Raw genomic sequence first — 23,886 nt, forward strand, 5'->3', positions numbered from 1 at the left:
TTCCAAAGAAACATGCCATCATTTTCAATGGTGATCTGGGAAGAATGTAGAAGGTGTATGTTAAATTTAAACTCAAGGATAAGAATCAAGCAAAATGTTCCAAGGTGAGATCAGTGCTTCATGCATTCAGATTAAAGATTGAAGCAGATTTAGAGGGGTGGGTCACTACAGGAGTCCTTGAACCTGTAAATGAAAATAACTGGGCCAACCTATTGTACCATTGGTATGCACCTGCATTGATTTTAAGGTCACTATTAATCCAGTACTGTGTGCTGAGCAACATCCTCTGCCATTAATCAATGGTCTATTTACTGGATTATCTGGCGCCAGCTTTTCAGTAAAACTGACCTTAATCAAAGCTATCTCCAGATGAAAGTACAGCTTGAATCTTAAAAATACTCAACAAATGTAACACAAAGGACTATTCAAATACAAGAGTCTTCCACTAGGAATCACATCTGCACTTGCACTATCCCAATGTATCATGGATTGGATTTTCAATGGCTTGGAAGTAGTATGAGAATGAAGTGGGAGCGGTGAGAGAGAGGACCGGGGGGCTGCCGGGAAGGTAAGTGAATCATAAAAAAAAACTTACCTCGTGAGAGTCAGCGGCCTCCATTTTTTGTAGCCAGAATGATGAGAGTGAGATCCAGGGGCTGTCAGGAAGGTAAATTAATCATAGAAAAAGCTTACCTTGTGAATAGGTGGAGCACACGCTGAGCAGGAGTGAACATGGGACTGCTCAGTAAGTGAGGTTATATATACGGGTGGGTGTTTTACCCGAAACACTACTTAGGTAGTGTCTCCCATTCATCCTCCTCCTCGAACCAAAACAAAATTGTGCGAACCAATTTGGATAGGTTACTATTTTTTTTCAATAGTCTCTCTGGAAATTTAGAACAGTGGAAATGGATGTTACGGCAGTTGAATGCTCCTCCTGTAGAATGTGGGAGGCAATGGTCATCACTAGTGTCCCTGCTGACTTCATATGCTGGAAGTGCACCCAACTCCAGCTCCTCGGAGACCACATTAGGGAGCTGGAGTTGGATGAACTTCAGATCATTCAGGAGCCGGAGGGGGTTATTGAGAGGAGTTACAGGGAGGTAATCACACCTCAGGTACAGGAAGAAGGTAGATGGGTCACAGTCAGGGGATGGGAAGGGAACAGGAACAGGCAGACAGTGCAGGGATCCCCGGTGGCTGTTCCCTTCACAACTAGTGGGGGGGGGGGGGGGGGGGGGGGGGGGGGAGAGAGAGAGAAAGATGACTCACCAGGGGTAAGCCATGGGGTGTAGGTCTCTGGCAGAGAGTCTGTCTCTGCTGTTCAGAAGGGAAGGGGGATCATTAGTTTATTGGGGATTCCATAGTTAGAATTATAGTTAGGAGATTCTGTGGGAACGAGAGATACTCGTGGTGGGTGTATTGCCTCCCAGTTGCCAGGGTTCGTGATGTCACAGATCGTGTTTTTGGATCTTTAAGGTGAGGGGAGCAGCCCCAAGTCGTGGTCTATATCGGCACCAACGACATAGGTAGGAAAAGGCATGGGGATATAAGGCAGAAATTCAAGCAACTAAGGTGGAAGCTTAGAGCTAGAACAAACAGAGTTGTTGTCTTTGGTTTGTTACCCATGCCAGCAAGGTGAGGAATAGGGAGAGAGAGAGCAGTTGAACATGTGGTTCAAGCTTTCTATAACTATGTCAGGATTTTAAAGAATGACAAGAGTAAGATTACAGCCTATCAAGGACAGTAGTGGGAAGCTGTGCGTGGAGTCAGAGGAGATAGGAGAAGTGCTAAATGAATATTTTTTGTCAGTATTCACAAAGGAAAAATACAATGTTGTCGAGGAAAGTACTGAGATGCAGGCTATTAGACTAGATGGGATTGAGGCTCACAAAGAGGTGATGTTAGCAATTCAGGAAAGTGTGAAAATAGGTAAGTCCCCTGGGTTGGATGGGATTTATCCTAGGATTCTCTGGGAAGCTAGGAAGGAGATAGTAGAGCCTTTAGCTTTGATTTTTATGTCATCATTGTCTACAGGAATAGTGCCAGAAGAATGGAGGATAGAAAATCTTATCCCTTTGTTCAAGAAGGGGCGTAGAAACAACTCTGGTAAGTATAGATCAAAGAGCCTTACTTTGGTTGTGGGTAAAGTAGTGGAAAGGATTCTAAGAATTAGGATTTATAATCATCTAGAAAGGAATAATTTGATTTGGGATAGTCAACGTGGTTTCGTGAAGGGTAGGTTGTGCCTCGCAAACCTTATTGGTTCTTTGAGAACTGACCAAACAGGTGGATGAGGGTAAAGCAGTTGATGTGGTGTATTTGGATTTCAGTATAACGTTTGATAAGGTTCCCCGCAGTAGGCTATTGCACAAAATACGGAGGCATAGGATTAAGGGTGATTTAGAAGTTTTGATCAGAAATAGGCTAGCTGAAAGAAGACAGAAGATAGTGGTTGATGGGAAATATTCACCCTGGAGTTCAGTTACTAGTAGTGTATTGCAAGGATCTGTTTTGGGGCCACTGCTGTTTGTCATGTTAATAAATGACCTGGATGAGGGTGTAATAGGATGGGTTGGTAAATTTGCGGATGACACTAAAGTTGGTGGAGTTGTGGACAGTATGGAAGGACTTTGCAGGTTACAGAGGGACATAAATAAGCTGCAGAGGTGGCAAATGGAGTTTAATGTGGATAGTTGTGAGTTAACTCACTTCGGAAGGAGTAACAGGAATACAAAGTACTGGGCTAATGGTAAGATTCTTGGCAGTGTAGATAAGCAGAGAGATCTTGGTGTCCATGTACATAGATCCCTGAAAGTTGCCACCCAGATTGAGAGTGTTGTTAAGGTATGTTAGGTAGTATTGGTAGAGGGATTGAGTTTTGGAGCCATGAAGTCATGTTACAGCTGTGCAAAATTCTGGTGCGGCCGCACTTGGTGTACTGCGTACAGTTCTGTTCACCGCATTACAGGAAGGACGTGGAAGCAGAGGAGATTTATCAGGATGTTGCCTGGTATGGAGGGAAGGTCTTATGAGGAAAGGCTGAGGGACTTGAGGCTGTTTTCATTGGAGAGGAGGTGGTGAAGTGGTGACTAAATAGAGACATATAAGATGATCAGAGGATTAGATAGGGTGGACAGTGAAAGCCTTTTTCCTCAGATGCTGATGGCTAGCATGAGGGGAAATAGCTTTAAACTGAGGGGTAATAGATATAGGACAGATGTCAGAGGTAGTTTCTTTACTCAGACAGTAGCAAATATGTGGAATGCCCTGCCTGCAACATTAGTAGACTTGCGAACTTTAAGGGCATTTAAATGGTCATAGGATAAATATATGGAGAATAATTGAATAGTGTAGGTTAGATGGGCTTCAGATCAGTTTCACAGGTGCAACATTGAGGGCCGAAGGGCCTGTACAGCGCTGTAATATTCTACATTCTATGAAGAAGAGCAACTCCACAATTTAAATGCTACTCTACAGACATTTGAAAATTATGGCTGAAGAAAGAAGGAGGACAAATGTGAATGATTTTGTAAACTTTCCATCGAATATTTAGACAATGTCATTAATGATAAAGTCATCTACAATAGTACAAGCCATAGCGGAGGCACCAGCACCTAAAAATGTAAACCAACCATAATCATTTTTGTCAAAATGTATGGCGCTGAAAAAGCACAGCAGGTCAGGCATTGTCTGAAGAGCAGGAGAATCGACGTTTTGGGCATAAGCCCTTCACCAGGAACGTGTGGGGGGGTTGTGGGGAAGGTGGGGGAGAGAGGAGAAGGGGACTGACCGATAAATCACAGAAGAGTAGCGCTGAGGGGGAAGGTAGCTGGGAAGGCGATAGGTAGATGCAGGTGGGAGTGATGGTGATAGGTCAGAGTGGAGGGTGGAGCAGATAGTTGGGATGGAAGATGAACATGTAGGACAGTTCAAGAGGGCAGTGTCAAGTTGGAGGATTGGATTTGGGATGAGTTCCGCATGGGGGGGTGGGTTGGGTGATGAGAAAACTGGTGAAATCAACATTGATGCCATGTGGTTGGAGGGTTCCAAGGCAGAAGATAAGGCATTCTTCCTCCCTGCGTCAGGTTGCTAGGATTCTCTCAGCCCCCCACTCCCCCACCCCCCCAAACACATTCTTGAAGTAGGACTTATGCCTGAAACATCGACTTGTTACTAATTCTTGTTTCATCAGCACTTTTGCTATTGGAAGAATAGCTTTGTGGATTGAGACATTAGTCTTCGCAGCGGACTATTTTCCATGCTTTCAATAGCTGAGTTTCTCCACTTGAGGCTTGATTTCTATATGTCTGTGCAGGACTTGCTTGATTTCTTTATGACCCCAATTTTCATAGCCACCTTAGCCTTTCCATTTGACTGGAGATAAAGTGGAGATTGTAGGAGATGTTGAATTTCCAAGTTGTTTAGGAAGGGACAAGAATTTTCCATTCATGAGCTGAGGGCCATCAACACTTGTGAAAATATTAGGAATGCTATAATGGTTGAAATGTGCTTTTAGACATTGAACGATTTCAATGGTGGTTACTGAAGTCAGCTGGTCCACCCCTAGTCAGAACAGTAGCTGAAATCACCAGTTTGTGCAAGTGCGAAGACGTTTAATCTTAGCTTCATCCATGGTCTGTCTGTGATGTGTATCATCAGCAGCTCTCTAGCTTGCTTAGTATGATACTCATTACAAGCATTGTACTGACTGTGGTATTTCATTTCATTATTCAACATTGACCAGGAGAACTTCTCTCACCTTCCTCAGGCTTGATTCAATTCCTGGGATAGCTCACGTAGATGTAATGTTCTTTTCAACTACTTTAGGATAATGACTATTTCCTTTGTACAACATGCCATCTTGGGCTGTTAATTTATCTCTTGTGTGTACAAAACTCTCTTATAGCAACAGGTGTCCGTGATGCTCTTGGGTCATTCTTCCATTAGGACTTCTTGAATACTTAGAAAGTTGCATCTTGTTGGACAATTTGCTTGATTTGAAAGTGTTAGTCTGTTATATTCAATGAGTCTGCTGAGTTGATGACTTCCAGAGCAAAATGAGCTGCTCCTTCATCTTGAATCTGGCAGATTTCACACTCAGTTAGAGCAGTCTCTATTTCCCTTATTGGAGCACTGTTCTTGACATCACATCTGCAATGTACATCTGCTTCCTTTGCTTTTATGTCACAAACAGATGGTACTTTTATAACTGGAGTAACATGCTTTGAAGACACTTTGGAGCAGATAGCCGTGGTTTTGAGGAAAATGCTTTGAAGTGGCTTGTGGTCAGAGTCGACTGTCACTTGCCTCTTCCAAATAGGGATTAATGAAAAAGTTCACAAGCAAAGACAATGGCCAGATACACGTTCTCAACCTGAGCAGAACATTGCCCCACTTGTGTTAATACCCTGGATGGAAATATAACCAGTTATCTTCCCTGCATTAGGGTTTCTCCAGGTCTTGTCTCACTGGCATAACACTGCAGAATGACTTCATCATTTACATCATCTTATTTTTGGCATTGGTACTGCAATCATTATCTGCTTGATTTTAATGAATGCTGCTTCTTGTTCTTGTCCCAATACCATTGCACAGCCTCGGCAGTGAATTGCTGTCATGGTTCATGCTTGGATGATAATTTGGGTAAGAATTTTGCCAAATAGTTTACATATTCAACAAATTGTACTGCCTTTACATCTGTCGGTTACAGCTTGGCTGCTGTAATTCTCAATTGTTCAGGATGTGGGCAAGATCTTTTGCTGTCAGTAAATGGTCTAGTACATGCTTTCAGGCATCTTCAATTGTATTTTTTTCTTGTTCAATTTCAGGTTCACCTGGAGAGCTGTCAAGCAGTCACATTTGGTTTTGATCAGTTAAGCAACTGCCTTTTTTTTATATCGCCCGTCCATAATCTAGCAGATTGTCTAATATAGTCTCCATCCTCAGAAGGTCATGATCTTATGTTGTCTGCATTTATTTTTCTGGAGCACGGGAAATGCCAAATAGCACATCCAAACATATGTATCTCTCAAAGTGTATCTAGAATGTGGTTACATCTATTGCCTTTGCAAGTTATGGCAAAATTCCTTTGATGTTTCGCACAGGGTAGTAATATCTCTTCAGGACTTTATTTAGATTGCATACTTTCAGCTTTCCAGGTAGTTTTACTGCTTGGTACCAGTAATGCTGGCAATCCATTCTGTCGGAATTGCCCTTTTATTATTTCCTTCTTTTTCAGCTCTTCTATCTTATCTTTCAAACTGGTCCTGAGGGCAGCTGTAACTTCCACTGTAGATGTTGAATTGGTCTTGCATTCTCATTCATTTCATAGAATCCCAGAAGTATAAAGGTAGGCCATTCAGCTCATCGAATCCACACCAACTCCATGAAGAGTATCCCTCCTAGACTCACTCCCTATCCTATCCTGTAACCCAACATTTCGGATGTCTAATCCACCTAACCTATACATCTTTGGGCTCTATGGGGCAATTTAGCATGGCCAAACCACCTAACCTGCACATTTTTGAAATCTGGGAGGAACCTGGGGCACCTGAAGGAAACCGACACGCACCTGAAGGAAACCGACACACACAGGAAGAATATTCAAACTCCATAGAGATAGTCACCAGGGGCTGGAATCGAACCTGGGTTCCTGGCGCTGTGAGGCAGCAGTGCTAACCATTGAGCCACCATGTGAAACAACATTATCACCTAATCACATCACTGTATTCCTCCAAGATCTGCTACAGAGTTATTGATTTTATTGCTGCAGCACATTGTAAAACTCTTTTGGCATGTTGAGCGTTACCAGTACAAGCTTTAGACCTGCCTCGGCTGAAGTAAGCAGCATTTGTTTCCATGTATTATTTGGAGCTCCAGATCCTCATTTATCTTGTTCAAGTGGGATTGTAATCTGTCCTCTTTACACAATTAAGATGCCATCGCATATCCTCATCTTTATTCATTTTTGGATTGCTAATTTGGGACATTTTGCACAGGTCATGATATTGCATGATGCATCAGTGTCTAATGTCGACTTGACGCTTTCTATCGGCAGTCATCATTCCAATCATCACAAACAATATATCATTGACTGATTTGACTGAAGCAATTTGTTATAGAGTGATTTGTCAGCTGATATCTCTCCAGTAGACATCCTTGTCAAATCTGTACATTTCAATTACTTTCCTGAATATAGGTTTACCTTGTCTCAATAGGTGGTGCTTTCACTTCTGGGTCACTTACACAAACACAGTCCTGTCTTTATTTAGATCACCCTTACTTTTGCAAATTCACAGGATTCTGTGAGTCGAGTTAACCATGTTATGCATTGATCAATGCACTCTTTTCCACATTATTTATTCTCTAATATTGAAAACAGTGTATTCATTTGTAATGTTCACTTGGGGCTAAAAGCATGCCATCAAAGCTTTTAAAATTTCTGCTGTTCAAGATGCAGGGAGGTATGCATTTTAAAATACACATTCCTCAAATATGATAAACAGCCCACAACTCTTAACTGTGCTGATCAGCAATAGGTTTGATCAGCAAATCTATTGCTCTTTCATAACTTTAGAACTGTGCAGGAAAAAAACTGCAATTTTGCTTTGCATTCCTTGTCATTTGAACAACAGCAGGAACCATTTTCTGCAGCCATTTTCTTTTAACCAGCGTTTTAACGACGGCTGACTTTTGTGTTCCTTACAGACAGCTCTCAGCTCTGCACATAGCTGCATAAGAGTACCTCCCTATCAGTAACTGTAATTACTCACATATCTGCAACTGATGCCTCAATATCACTTCTGATACCATGCCTGGAGTATAACAAGAGCAGTGTATTCAACACAGGATCTTTTTGCAAGTGAGCTTAAGATGTCTGAGTACAGCCTCACGATACAGGACAACAGCAGACAGGGAGGGATATTTGTAAACGATGGCATTCCATTCTAAACAAATGCGGGAAGACATAAAACCCAATATTTGTGAAACCAATCAATGTCCAACTTATATTGAATAAACATCTGTCACAAAGCTATTCATTGGTTATTTATTAGCAAATGCACAGGAGTTGAGGAGAAAATCATTTCACAGTGGACAAGTCAAAAGCCTTAAGTGAAATTGATCCAAATACTGACGAGTCTGGCAAACTGGCCAACCATCTAAGAAAGGCCCAGGACATGCTGCAATATTTTGAGTGCTGTGGTCCCACCTTCCACTACTGTCATTTTAATAAATAATTGCTGTGCACCAAAATCCTAGGATACTTCCATCATTTCAACACAGCTTATCATGAGGGAACTCATTGATTGTAGTTTGGAGGTCAGATCCTGAGCTGGCTGGATTATGGCTCTGCTTTGCATTGTTGTCCTCATTCTATCATTTCCAAACAGTTCCCTTGCATCACGAGATTCAAGTGAAGCAGTTATCACAGCAAATAGCAGGTTCTTTTCATTGCCATGAATGTTGTGCAGAATCATGGCAGCACAAAAAGCAAATCTTGAAGACAGACATCTGCCACTATAAGCCACAGTCTGCAAAAATAACAACTGGTGGCTCAGTAAGATTATAAACTGCAGACTGAACACACACAGTTTCCATTTCTTTGAGTGTTTGTTGCTATGTATGTGCAAGGCAAGTGTTGCCATTGCATATATGCTGCTCGCTCATTGGGTCACTGGAGATGTGGAGGACAGATTTCTCCTTCTCCTGCTTTGCCTGCCCATTCAATTATCTACGAGATACTTTAGGAGATGTATTTTTGTAGTATCGTACAGTCCAGTGGCAAACTGCTCTCTTCACACATGCTTCACCATTTTAAAAGTAAGAGAACTGTAAATTGCTTCCCAATTTGCAGTTTTTGAATGAAAATTTTAATCATAAAACTGGAATGCATTCCTTAAACAGGATATTAATGGTATGTTGCTTCAAATTGATGTACAGTTCAGATGGATAAGTCAATACCATGATAAGTTCTATTTTTGTTGTGGTACTCCAGAATTTATTTTTGGATTGTCAGTGAGGACCCCTTTTACTGACCACACACAATTGCCCCGGGAAGATGGTACATACGGAGTTCTTTTTAAGCTGTTCCACCTTGTATTCATGGTGCTCCCACAATGGGGCTCAGTAGGAGATTCAACAGTGTATATTTGACTCCCATTATATATATTTGCATTGCAATATTCATGTCTTGTTCTTTAGCAACTGATCAAATCTGATCTAAGATCCCTGAAACAAGCTAGCCATTCCATTCAACCTACTCACTATTTGCAGAAAGCTGATATCACCTAACATCACGAGACATAGATTTGTGCTTATTTTGTTAATAAATCCTTCAATACAACTGCTGAGAATACAATGCTGCACGGATGCAAGTTGAATACAATAGATCTTTTTACATCCTAAAGACCTGAATGAGATTCATGGCAGAAACAGTACTATATATTCAACTACTACTGGTCCCAGCCTTTGAATGAGACTGACAGAATCAAATTCCTTCCAAGTTTTAGCAAAAATAAATTGAGATGCAGCTATTAACGCAGCTATTACCTCCAATGCATGCACAGATACCTGAAATAAAACACATACAGTGTAGGACTATCTCTAAAATACTTGTTGGTGGCAGGAGGGAGATGATTATTTATGATGTGGAAAAATGAAGTGCATATCGCCCTGACTCTAAAAGCTCTGTTCTGTGTGCTAACCAACACATAAGAAAGAGATTAAGGGATGGTGTTTCAACCATTTTCAGTTTATGGATGTAGTAAATTATGAAAGGATTTGTACATGAAAATGGAAAGCATAAAATTGAATCACTGGTTGCACAATGGTTTTGTATTTAAATGTACTACTGCTCAAATAGATTCTTGTAACATAATCAAGGCAACTGACATCATATATTTAGGAGCAGGGCACTCAATAAATATTTTCATGTATTTTGACTTCACCGCAGTGACCTAATTTCCTTGTTTTTCATTCAGGAAAATACTTATTTCATCAAGTCTGGCAGCATCTGAGAAGAAAAATCAAAGTTTACCATTTCGGGTCTGACATTGCTTCCTCAAAGTCACTAGACCCGAAAGATTAACTTTTATTTCTCTGCACTCATGCTACCAGACCTGCTGAGCTTTTCCAGCAACTTCTGTTTTTGTTTCTGATCTACAGCATCCACAGTTCTTTTGGTTTTTATTTATTTCATCAAGTTAGATTAAGTTTGATTTGAGCCCTCAGCTTGACCTTCACTAATGCTACCCCCTTGCACAGAGAGCCAGATATTTTCATCAAGTGCTCAGTGCTTTCTACATGCTGCCAACTCTAGATTAGATATAAGGCATGAAGTAACTGGTCAGTCTTCCCATTGCAGTGTATGGGATGTTGCTGATGTATTACTATTCTCCTGTTTGTCTACAAAACTGTCACATTTGAAATGAAACGAATTTGCAAACTGCTTTGATTTGTTTCAAAGCGATGAAGTAATGTATAATTCCAAACATTATTACTTCAGGTCTGCTTGCTATTTGTTTTGGAAATTAACATTGTGATGAATTCATGTTCTGCTCAGGTCATTATCAAGTTGCTCTTCAGCCTTACTTGAAGTCAGACATGCAACAGTGAATAATAAAAATTGCACCATTTCATCCCCAAAGTGCTAATCTGTAGAAAACCCTCAGCTGATTCTGTTACATAAACAGAGTGGGTCCTTGGCCAATTAAGTGGAAGCTCTCCATTGGCCAACAAAGTCAGGGGAAAATGAGTTTTGTCTCTGTTGCAATTGGATACTTGAAAACCATTTCTTTCTGAATTGTTGTTTCTTCAAGCAAAATGTCTCCTCCAGATAATATTTACAAGTTGGATGTCATTAGGAATGCAATACGAATGAACATCTGTATATTACTCAGTGAGGAAGTGTTGTTCAAAACATGCAATCCAGTTTTCTCCATTACTATGTTCTAATACCAAACAACATGCTGCAAACCTTATAGAATCCAGTACTGCTGTTCAATTGACATTTTTTCAGGATGCCACATACATTGCATCAGTGCATGGCCGGCATTTATGAAGTTCCAGATGTGGAAAAGGGAGCCACCATGAACTATCAATTCCTGATTCTTGTCAGCAATAATGTTGGCTTTGTTGTACTACCAACTGAAATACCACGATAGTGTGACCTCCAACACTCAAATATAACAAGCGGGCACCATATGATTATCATTTTAAATCCTATTAGCTCGAGGTCAGATGTTTTTCACAAGGATTCTTGAGCCAGTTTATGTAAAGATATTGGTTGGCAAAGTCATCGGAAATTACAGCACAGTAGAGTACTTTCAGTGCAGCTGTGCAGAGTAGTTGGAAACTATATACTTCAAGTGTGTCTTGGCAAAAAATAATTAAAGCCTGAAACATGTACAGTAAGTGATGGAAAGAGGATTTTGAACATATCAAAGAACTGCTGCAAATTCAACATAATTAATTTTCACATCACAAGAAAGTCATACTTGAAAGTCAACCTTTAGATAACTCAAAGTGTGAAGAAATGAAAAGGGAAGTGCCAAAAATGCAAATGAATTGGCATGTGCAAGTGAAAGATTGGCTTGTATTAATTGTGATAGAGGATTGAAGCTAAGATTTGCATGTGAAGCGTCTCTTTCAGGTACTCATTAAGCTGTTGTAAATTCCCAAAGTCTTTAGTTTTCATTACATTTTTGATATTTTAAAAAATTTCTATGTGGGATTTAGAATTTATAAGAGGCCATAAAAGACTTACCTGAACAATAATGAGATAAATTGCTGAAAGGACTGAGAGATTTGCAGATAACAATGGAACAGCTGAGTGTGAGGAACAGATGACACAGACCTGAACTACAGATAACTGATCCATTCTTTTCTCCAGTCCATCCCATATATATGGAAAATATTCTGACACTTTGTAACTCATCAATAAGGGGCACCTAAAGGGAACGTAATTAAGAAGAGGCAATGGCCAAGAGGTATTATTGCTAGGCTGTTAATCCAGAGACCCAGGTAATGTTAAGACCAGAAGACATAGGAGTGGAAGTAAGGCCATTCGGCCTATCGAGTTCTGGGGACCCGGGTTTGAATCCCTTCACAGCAGATGATATAACTTGAACTCAGTAAAACCTGGAAATTAGAGTTTAATGAGGACCGTGAATCCACTGTTGATTGTTGGAAAAACCCATCTGGTTCACGAATGTCCTTAATGGAAGGAATCTGCCATCCTACTCCAGTCTGGCCTACATGTGACTCCAGACACACAGCAATTTGGTTGACTCTTAACTGCCTCTGGGCAATTAGGAATGGAAAATTAGTTTCTGGATCAGTGGTGCTGGAAGAGCACAGCAGTTCAGGCAGCATCCAAAGTGCAGCAAAATCAACGTTTCGGGCAAAAGCCCCCGAAATGTCGATTTTGTTGCACTTTGGATGCTGCCTGAACTGCTGTGGTCTTCCAGCACCACTGATCCAGAATCTGGTTTCCAGCAGCTGCAGTCATTGTTTTTACCTAATGGAAAATTAGCGCTGACTTAGCCAGCAATGCCTTCATCCCGTGAATGATTAAAAAAAAATCAAGTTGCATCTTGTGCATTCACAGTGACCATTGTTTCTTGAGATTGTTAAGAGTTTTTATTCAGCAAAGGTATTAAGCAATACAAAACCAAGACTGCTGAATGGAGTAAAATAAAACCCACCACAATCCAATTTACTGATAAACTGGGTTCAATAACTTTCAGGGCGGCCTCCTTTTCTACTGAGTGAGGTTTCAAAGCAACTGGAGACAAATCACCTTTTGAATACCAATGAAAAATCTGCATTAATTTCATGGGAGTCAAAGAGTTATAGATCAAAGAAACAGACTCTTCAGTCCACTCTTCTGCACTGACCAGATATTGTAAACTGATCTAGTTCCATTTGCCAGCTATGGCCCATAATCTTCTAACCCCTTCCTATTTATATACCAATCCAGGTGCCTTTTAAATATTGTTACTGCATTGATAGATATCATATTTTCAGACAATCTTGATGAAGCAACCAAGAAGCTAGGATATTGACTTGAGGAACAACAATTAAGAAAAGCCTTTGCAGGTGATTCTCTGACTACCTGTTGTGGTTCTGTTTGCCGAGCTGGGAATTTGTGTTGCAGACGTTTCGTCCCCTGTCTAGGAAGCCTCCTGTGAAGCGCTTCTGTGATGTTTCCTCCAGCATTTATAGTGATCACTATAAATGCTGGAGGAAACATCACAGAAGCGCTTCACAGGAAGCTCCAAAGCACTGAGGATGTCACCTAGACGGAGGACGATACGTCTGCAACACAAATTCCTAGCTCAGCGAACAGAACTACAACAACAAGCACCCAAGCTACAAATCTTCACACAAACTTTGAATCTCTGACTACCATTAGATAGATAAGATTACAACTATGTAAGTACAGTCGTGACCTGTGGGATAATGGTGTTAAGCTGTTGGGCGGAGGTGGTATGGCCAGACAGGTAGAGAAGGATGTCACATTCACATTGGCTATCATTTATGATTTTGTTAAGCGTTACCTTATTGCCCTATATCAGAGTAAAAACCCAAGTACAGAGATTCAAACATGAATCCCAGAAATATATACATTGATTTTGGACATGACAACAAATTTGAGGATTTGGAAAGGAAAAAGAAAGAGGTTGAAGATGGTGCACACTTTAAGGATGATGGGGTCAAAAGAGAGAGAGAGAGAGAGATAATTACAGATTTGAAGGAACAGTCTCTATAGAGAGAGAACACCTCTAGAACACACAGGAGAAACATGACAAGAAATTTCTCAGTAACATAGAATATAAAATTAAAACTTGTCTGTGAAACGGAGATCTTCTCCGATGTAAATGCACCATATTCCAGGCTACATGTACATGACACTGTCCAAAGAGACATGAAAGCCGCCAACATCATTCATAACAAATCAGAAACACTCGCTGATAACCAATACAAATGATGACACCAGTGATTGGCAGGAAATTACCATCACAATAAAGTTTTGGAAACTCAAAAGCATATGCTAGTCAGAGTCAAAACAACATACAGCACGGAAACAGACCCTTTGTTCCAACTCATTCACACCAATCAATATTCTAAATTAATCTAGTTTCATTTGCCAGCATTTGGATCATATCCCTCAAAACCCTTCCTATTCATACATCCATCCAAATACCTTTTAAATGTTATAATTGTACCAGCCTCCATGACTTCCTCTGGCAGCTCATTCCATACACGCACTACTCTGCATGAAAACGTTGCCCCTTAGGTCCCTTTTTTTTTAAACCTTTCTCCTCTCACCTTAAACTTATGTCCCCTAATTCTGAAGAAAACAATTCCAAAGCAAATGTGAGAATTTGGATAGGAAAAAATGAGAGGTAGAAGGTAGTGCACACTTTAAGGCTGATGGGGTCAAGGAAGAAAGGGATACTTACTGCAGTTTTGAAGGAACAGACTCCACCACTGCCTCTGGCAGCTCTTTCCATCCACTCATCACTGTGTGTGAAAATGTTGCCCCTTTAGGTCCCTTTTAATCTTTCTCTTCTCACTTTAAACCTATGCTCTCCAGTTTTGGACTCCCTCATCCCTGGGCAAAAAAAAACTTGTCTATTTTCCTATCCATGCCCCTTATGATTTTATAAACCTCCAAAAGGTCACCCCTCAATCTCCAACACTTCTAAACACAGCTTCAGAAATCATAGAATCACAGAATCCCTACAGTGTGGGAACAGGCCATTTGGTCTGACAAGTCCACACCGACTCTCCAAAGAGTATCCCACCCAGGCACATTCCCCTAACCTATTACTCTACATTTCTCCCGACTAATGCACAGAGCCAACACAAACGTGAACACTGTGGATAATTTAGCTTGGCCAATTCACCTAACCCAGCACATCTTTGGATTGTGGGAGGAAACTGGAGCACCCAGAGCAAACCCATGGGAGAATGTGCAAACTTCCACACAGACAGTTGCCGGAGGTTGGAATTGAACCTGGGTCCCTTGCTCTGTGAAACAGCAGTGCCAAACACGGAGCCACCGGGCTGCCCATAAAGATCATCCAGCATAATTGAAGGGACAATTTCAGGCATTCATGACAGACCATGCCTTTCCAGAACCGCCTTCTATAGCAATCAAAACAAAAGCTGATGATCTCATCTCACCTGACCAAAGTTCAAAAGCTGCATTCCCCTTTTCTACCTCAGACACAAGGATGCTAACTACCCTGGATCTGACGCTTACGGTTACTGTTTTCAACGGTTTATCTTGCCTTGCATCCTATTGACGGGTTCCTAAACATGAATCTCAAACACAGCAAATTTAGAAGGATCAGAGGACTACAACCTTTTGTGCTGTAGGGTCTGGTGCCATAGACCAGTGAAGAAAATCTCTGTTGTTTTACATATTAACTAACCAAGTCTTGTCAGTCCATTTGATAACCAGATGTATGGCAACATCAAACACCATTTAAATTGCCTCTCAAACCAGACTTGATCCAACTTGACAGATTTCCTTCCCAAAAGGATATTACTGAAGCAGATGGGTGTTTACAAGATGTAGCAGTCACTACAGAGTCACCATTAGGCTTGTGTTTTTTATTCCTGATTTTTCTAGTGCTTTGGAATTGTTTTCTTCAAAACTCAGACCTTGGCCTTGGTCCCTTTGGCTGTCATTGAGACAAGCAAACTAGAATCCAACAATGTAAAATGTTAACACGAGCAACATTTACTCTAAGCAAGTATTTAAAATTAAGGCCCATGAGACTTTAAAATGAACCTCCAACACCAAATATTGCAGAGAATTGGCATAAACAAAGCAATGTTATCTTATAAGTGCAAATGAAGGAATGGAATATAATACTAATACAAAAGTGAACAATAGAAGATGCTGGAAATCTAAAATAAAAAGCAGATAATGCCAGAAATTCTCATTATCGTAAATGAAACATTACTCTATTTCTCACTCTTCAGGTGCTGACTGATCCGCTGTGTGTTTGCAATATGTTCTTTATTAATACTAGAAATAAACCTGATGTCAAACCACAAAAGAAAATTTCTAAATCAAGCACAATCAGGTTTATAAACAGTGCAATTTTGAACAGTGATTACTGATGTGCAACGGCTATAAAGCTCTGGAGCAACTTTGTGACAATGTCATGGAACGACATCACTGAGCACAAACAGCATAGTTAGAATACTAAAATATGAGAGTACTCAAATTCATGTACATGTGTTTCCTATGAAAAAGGTAACTTAGTCTTTACCTGATATGACTATCAACCAAAGTGTGGGACATTTTGGATTGTCATGTGGAGCAGTATTTACAGGTACACAATCCTTTATCCGAAAACATCGGGCCCATCTGGTTTATGGAATTCAGAATTTTTGGATTTCAGAATAAGTGACAATTTAACGGTGAAATGTGAAAAATCTTACTGAACAGTGAATGTACCTGTGAGTACTACAAGCCCTGAGACAGAACTGACACCTGCCATGCTGGGCCACACTCCCATGTCACATCTGAGTGACGTGGGTCGAGTGGGTGTGGAATTGGGTTAAGTGTTTGCATGCCAAACAACCTTGTTATGGAGAAAAAAAACTTCACGAAAAACCTCAGATTTTGGGGTTAGTGGTTAGCACTGCTACCTCATAGCACTAGGGACCCAGGTTCGATTCCAGCCTAGGGCAACTATCTGTGTGGAGTTTGCACATTCTCTTCTTGTCTGCATGGGTTTCCTCCGGGTGCTCTGGTTTTGTCCCACAGTTCAAAGGTGTGCAGGTTAGGCAATCTATCCATGTTGGATTGCCCATAGTGATCAGGTATGTGTAAATTAGGTGCATTAGTCATGGGAGATGTAGAGTAACAGGGTAGGGGAAAGGATCTGGGTAGGATACTCTTTGGAGGGTCGGTGTGGAATTGTTGAGCCAAATGGCCTGTTTCCATATTGTAGGGATTCTATGATGAAAGTATAATAAAGTGTGCTATTTTGAAGCCTGAACCTGAAGACTATCCTTGACATCAGCCTCTCCCAAATCAATATGTCTTAAATCTAACTACTGTGGCATCAAATCACACTGAAATTCACTGTTTAAAAGAAAAGACAAAATAGGTCACAAAATGAATTATCTTTGGTGGATCTAGTCTGACAAGTTTACAGAATATACAAGACCGAAAAGAATTTTAACAATTAAAATTTTGGAGGGACCACTATGATAGGTTTACCAGCAAAGAAAAATATTTAGATAATTTCTGCTTAGGTTTTAATCAGTACATTTTTCAACATCTCCACATGAAATTTTCAAGCAAAACTGGCATTAGAGTTTACAGCTATGCAAATCTTGGCACAAAGCTTCTTCATGATTTTTTTCCTAGACTTCGATCACAAGATTTACTACAGTTTTAACATATCTCAATTCAAATTTAGGTTTGAAAGATACTTGCATTTTGCCATCAACCTTTCTGCAAAATCATTTGTTTCCTGTTTAAAGAGCAACATTTTAAAAGCAAAGGCATTTAAAAATCAATATCTTCCATAATCTTTTGACATGACAAAGTTTTTTCCATTTTATAATCTTACTGTGCCACATAATGCCAGTGAGACCTTGAGATCATAAAAGGATTCATACTGTTCTAAAACGCTAACATTTCACTGTCAGGAACCCCTCCATTTTTCATCTTTCTAAAATTCAACTTCTGGGAGTCAAAATCTAGGATATCATGTATGTCTTAGTTTCTAATATTCATCTCCAATTACAGCTTGGCCATGATCCTTTTGTCTGGCTGGCAATTAAAATTTGCTTTGGCTTACTTTTTGACTATTGGTTGTGAATGGTTTTGAGTAAACCACTATAGTGACTCACTGTTGAACCTAGTTCCACATTTGTCTTTTGTTACTAATCATTCAGAATGAAAATTGACATGTGACGCCAAGATTTCCATGCTCATCTGTCTGAAAGATACACTTGTATTTACATAATACTCTACACTTCTCAGGACATCACTGAAATGCTTTATAGCTGAAGAGATGAGACTGAAGTGTGGTGACAGTGTAGACAAACATGGCAGCCAATCTATACACAAGGTTCAACAAACAGCTTTCAGATAATTTTCTGGGCAACTGTATTTAGATTTGAATCTTAGTATTATTAGTTGAAGGTTAAATAACAGCCATGACATCAGAAGAATCTACCTGCTCTTCTTGACCTGACTGGGGACATTTAGCTGCTGCAATTAAATCCTTATCCGGTGTATCCAGTTGTACCAGGGAAGCATGTGTTGTCTGACAATGCAGAATTCAGAGTTGTTAGCAGGCAACTGTAAATTCTGGCCAGCTATAAGAGGGAGGGAGTGCTTTTTTGCAAATATTTCAACACATTACTCAAGATAGTTCAGGGGTCACTGAAAAACAGTTCCAGCTGGTAGGCAGCTGGAGAAAAAGACAGATAAGACTTGAATTTAGGAGTGAGGCGGTTAGCTTGACTGCTGAGAAGGCAGCTGAACTGAGGAGACAAGAGCAGCTGGATGGCTCTGCTATTCAAGGTTATGAATTAACAGACAGCTGAGATCAGTTGGAGTCAGGACACAGAAGTCATCCTGAAAGACGAGAATATGAGATGGTCACAAGCTCTGTGTCATGGAAAACCATGAGGGGCTTGGAAGATGACTGCAAGCAGAAATTATAAGACTCTGGTGCTGCCGCATCTGGAGTATTGTGTGCAGTTTTGGTCGCCATACTATAGGAAGGATGTGGAGGCACTGGAACGAGTGCGGAGGAGGTTTACGAGGATGTTGCCTGGTATGGTAGGAAGATCGTATGAGGAAAGGCTGAGGCACTTGGGGCTGTTGTCATTGGAGAAAAGAAGGTTTAGGGGTGACTTGATAGAGGTGTACAAGATGATTAGGGGTTTAGATAGGGTCGACCATGAGAACCTTTTTCCACGTATGGAGTCAGATATTACGAGGGGGCATAGCTTTAAATTAAGGGGTGGTTGGTATAGGACAGATGTTAGGGGTAGATTTTTCATTCAGCGAGTCGTGAGTTCATGGAATGCCCTGCCAGTAACAGTGGTGGACTCTCCCTCTTTATGGGCATTTAAACAGGCATTGGATAGGTATATGGAGGAAAGTGGGCTAGCGTAGGTTAGGTGGGCTGGGATCGGCGCAACATCGAGGGCCGAAGGGACTGTACTGCGCTGTATTTTTCTATGTTCTAAATTCTTCAGTGGAAAGACATGAGGTTGAAAATTCATAAGCAGTATTTGTTTGACACAACTGAGCAAGATGGAAGCAGAGGGAAAAGCAAAAGAAAATATCTAACTTTGTAAGGTCTGCTGCCAGCAAAAAATTGAACTTATGCTTGTGAACGTGTACTGGAATGCACTTTTGGAACCTGGGTAGCATAGACCCAAGAAACAAGGGTGATCAGCCAAGATATGAGCAGTTGTTGAGGTTGTCCATATTGGAATGACTCTGGAGAGGCTGTTTCAATGGGTGGTGCTGAGAAATTCATGGGATCTGTCCTGATTGCAATTTGCTATTTGATGTGCCCCGTGGGGTGTGTGCCCACCCATATTTAGCACATGTATTTTAGACTGCGTTATTGTTCTAACTTGCATACTATTTGCTCAAAACCATATAATATTCTGGTTTTATTCTTTTAAATCCTTTTATCTATTTTAAAAGAAAGGATTCTGGTCTATAAACAGATTGCGACAATTTAACAATCTCATCTGAGATCACAATGAAGTTGGCAATCTAGTTTGGGATCTCAGCACAGGTCTGTCTGAGATCAGCAGACAGATAAGCCTTCCTATTGGGCAGCAGTCCTTCAGACTGCATTGAAATGCCATTTGCAATTATGTGAAGAAATCACAAGAGATAAATTTCGATATATTTTGTTATGTTTCAGCAGCTTTACTGAACACGGAGTGAATCTGTTCCAATTGCCCTGTTCTTGCAACATTTTCATACCTGTTCTCTAATGTCTGCTGCAACCAAGTATTTAAACAGAACACATTTTTCCATTTGAAATCCTTTCAACTCTTTTTAGGTTCTTAATCATTTAAGGTTAGACGCCAACATGTGAACTTGACTATGTTACAGTTCAGCTTTCCCTGGCACTTAAATGTCATGGCAATTGCTATCCCACTATTAATGGAAAAGTTTTCCAGTTTAATCAGACTGCCAGGTGGTTTTCCTTCCCCATTTCCCAAGAAAATTCAGATTTACTGGCCTGTCTAGTGCAAACTGAAAAAAAAACACTCAATGAGCAATGCAGTAAGAAAGCACTGCTGCAGCTGACCTTTTAATTGAAATCATGGAATTAAAGAATCCAAAGTCTTTGGCACAATGACTACCCATGAACAAATAATCAGATGCATCGAAAAAGCAAAACTGATGCATCAAAAAAAGAAAAACTTATGCAATGTATTTTCAGAGAACATCAGCTAGTGGAAGATATTGAAATGGTAAAAATCTACTGCTTCTTTCCATGATTTGCATTGAAAGGGCAATGTTCATTTCATTTTTCCAAATTGCAAGATGAACCTTGTCCCAACATCAATACAAAACAGCATCTTTTTAAACAAGTGATTCTGAGCTGTCTTGAACTTGCTTAGCCATGGGGGCTGATATAAAATAGAAGCAATTTACGCCAATATCGCAAACATAACAAAATATTTCATCTACATTTCTAAACTTACTATTTCTCAACTCTCCATGTGTTTAACCCCTCATTTTAAGATGATCTTAAAAATAATTTAAATTTCTCATTCCAAGTTTGCTGGTCAGTTGGCTTTAGATAGGAAACACATTGTTAGCCAGAGTTTTTGAGGTGGTTTTCACTTTGGGCATCATGTTGTACATGACTTAGAGTCATAAAGTCATACAACATAGAAACATGCCGATAAAAATCCCAAACTAATGCAAACTTTTCTGGTTCATGTATTTATCCAAACCACTTCCTCTGGAAGTTCATTCGACACACAAACCACTCTGTAAAACAAAAAATTGTCTCTCATGTCCTTTTTAAAACTTTCTCCTCTCACCTTAAAACTGTGCCCCATAGTTTTGAAATCTACCACTACAGGGAAAAGACATGATTTAAAAAAACCTAAGATCATCCCTCAACCTCCTATGCTCCAGAGAAAAAAGTCCTAGCCTCTCCCTATATCTCAAACCTTTCACTCCTGGTAACATCCTAATAAATCTTTCCTCAATCCTCTCCAGCTTGATTATATCCTTCACAGCACAGGGTGACTTAATGTCTGAATTTGATCCAATGAAATTTTTTAAGATGACACAAATAATTAATTTAATTTTACATAAAACTTGAACATTGGTGAAAACAGCCAATTTGCAGAAACCTTTGCTCTTGCACTTGTCAGGACAAATGCAAGAATACCAAATTTCAAATCATTTTTAGCTTTTACTGCAAGAGAAAAGCTTGCTATTGGTTAATCAGATACGAAAAGTGCCATGTCTACCTCAACTTACTCTGGAAAGGCAAAATGTCTCAGAGTTTTCAATGACAAGTTAAAAGAAGTGGTTTCACACTGTAACTACAGAGGAACCTCGATTATTAAGGACATGGGCAGGGAGCATTTCGTTCGGTTAGTCAAATGCTGAATAACATAGATTGCCAAGTATCAGGACTCTATGATCTTGTTTGAATAATCTGAAATTCAGTTACTCGAATGTTGGATAATCGAGGCTCCTCTGTACACAGTTTCTAGCTACTTGAGTGGTATATTTCAATAACAAAACATACATTCAGTTTAAAAAAATGTGCCTCCTACATAATAAAGCCAAATCGCACAGAAATGTCAGTGCTGATTTGATTCCAAGTATATAGGCTGCACATTTCTACAACTGGCTGATAAAATATTCCTTTATTTGTTTGTAATAGGTCAAGTACCACTCAACCAGTCTGCACTTGTAATACCCAAACATAATGTTAACTGTTAGATGGTATTCTACAATCAAACTCTAAGTTTGCTCATAGCTGCTTCAGAATCAATTTAAGATAATTAGTTACACTCATAATTTAGCTCACTTATACTTGTTAGAAGTGACATACATTCAGATGCAAGGACCCATATATTTTGTTTTTGTGCAATAAAATAAATATATTCAAGCCTTGCATCATTTTCAAGTTACCAATGAACCGAGAGAGCCGATAGTTCCTGGTTTCTTTCTCATGGCAACATCTTGGACAATTAGTGTCAATGCATCAACCAATCAACATTAGTTTATTCTCCAGGCAAAAAGAATCATTTGAAATTTGGCATTCTTCCGTTTCGTGTGTGTGTAATACAGTTCAGTAGCAAAATTACTGCTGAAAAGGGAGATAAGTTTCTCATAATGGTCATGAAATATTGGAAAAACAATATAAAATGCTTTTTTTCAAACCACTACACTTTTTCAAAATACCAGAAAATAAATTTTAAATTTCTTCAATTAAAACATGAGTGAGTACTGTGACAGAGATGATAGAACAACATCCCTGATAGGGTACTGATGTCAAACGGGCAATGTCTGAGAGCAGCTCCATTTGAAGAAGAGGGGAGTCTAAGATCAAACTGGCCCACAGACACCTGACGCCAGGAGGTGAGCTGATGAGTGTTCATTCCAGGATGCAACCTGGGTTTTCTGGGGTTCAGGCAATGCACAGCTGCACTGTTTAAGGTATCATTACCCCTCCAATTCACTCTTGATTCTTGGGAAGGTTTTTCGTTCTCGAGGGTACAGTTTTGGTCCAAGCAGAAGACAATTTAAGAGGGAGTAAAGTTCTCTCCTAAACTCAATACACTGTGACAATACACTTAGCACGTTTGGTACATAACATGCATAGAAGGGTAGTTCTAAATTAGAAGTTCTCCTTGAATTATTAAACTGTGCCAGACAGCTCCTGAACCTCTGAACGGATACCGTTTCCAAAATCTTTAACGGCAGAAACGGAGAACTACAAATTAGTTGTTGGAAGCAAAATGTCAATTCAGATCCGAGCCAATTGGTGAGACACGAACCAAGACACCTCCTTTCTTTGTAGTTACAGCTTATTAACTATGCAACTTTACAACTTCTTCCACACTTCAGTCTCACCTTTTCCTTATTTATGTCGACACACCAGTTAATTCAATTCACCCTAATCACCAGATTAACTACTTGCTGTATTAACAGATAAGGGGTTCTTGTGATACAATGATAATGTCTCGACCCCTGAGCCAAGAGGCCCAGGTTCAAGTCCCACCTGTTCCAGGTTTATGTCATAGCATTTCTTAACAGATTAATTAGAAAACTCATATTGAGAGATGCCTCTCATATTCAAATGAAATTTTGAAGATATATAAACAACCCTTGAACAAAACTGATGAAAATATATTTTCATATCCCATATATTACCTTATAATACAAATGATAAGTGACAAGGTGATAAGAACATACGAATCTGGAGTGAGAATGGACAATTTGGCTCCTTGAGCCTACTTTGTAAAACTACATTTTAATATTCCAATAATATGACAAGTTTTCATATTCCCCATTCCTTCTTCAAACAATATTATAACATGTTTAGTCACAAAGCAATCCAAAATAATGATTTTTCATGTTCTTAACTCTTTATACCACCAGGTGTCCCTCTTCAAGAATCTTCAATGGTTTCGTGGAGAAATAACGGAGTCTTGCGAAATGATGCAATAACCAATGGCTTCCTCAACCCACTTGACTTCGGAAAGTTCTTCTCCTTCTAGCATTTCCTTGAAAATGACAAGGTCAATTCTCAACATTTCTCAGTGACCCCCTTTATCAAAACTACATGGCCTCAGAGAGAATTACCCACATAACACTCTATGGAC

The 23,886-nt window shown here is 39.8% G+C and overlaps 1 protein-coding gene across 2 annotated transcripts in view; it reads right to left on the reverse strand.

Annotated features, from left to right (window-relative positions):
• The window catches only part of atf6 (activating transcription factor 6), a 327,368-nt gene that overhangs the window by 48,378 nt on the left and 255,104 nt on the right, over positions 1-23,886 (reverse strand). The gene's annotated exons all lie outside the window — the stretch shown is intronic.

This window comes from Hemiscyllium ocellatum, chromosome 9 (genome assembly GCF_020745735.1).
Source record: "Hemiscyllium ocellatum isolate sHemOce1 chromosome 9, sHemOce1.pat.X.cur, whole genome shotgun sequence".
Lineage (NCBI taxonomy): Eukaryota > Metazoa > Chordata > Chondrichthyes > Orectolobiformes > Hemiscylliidae > Hemiscyllium > Hemiscyllium ocellatum.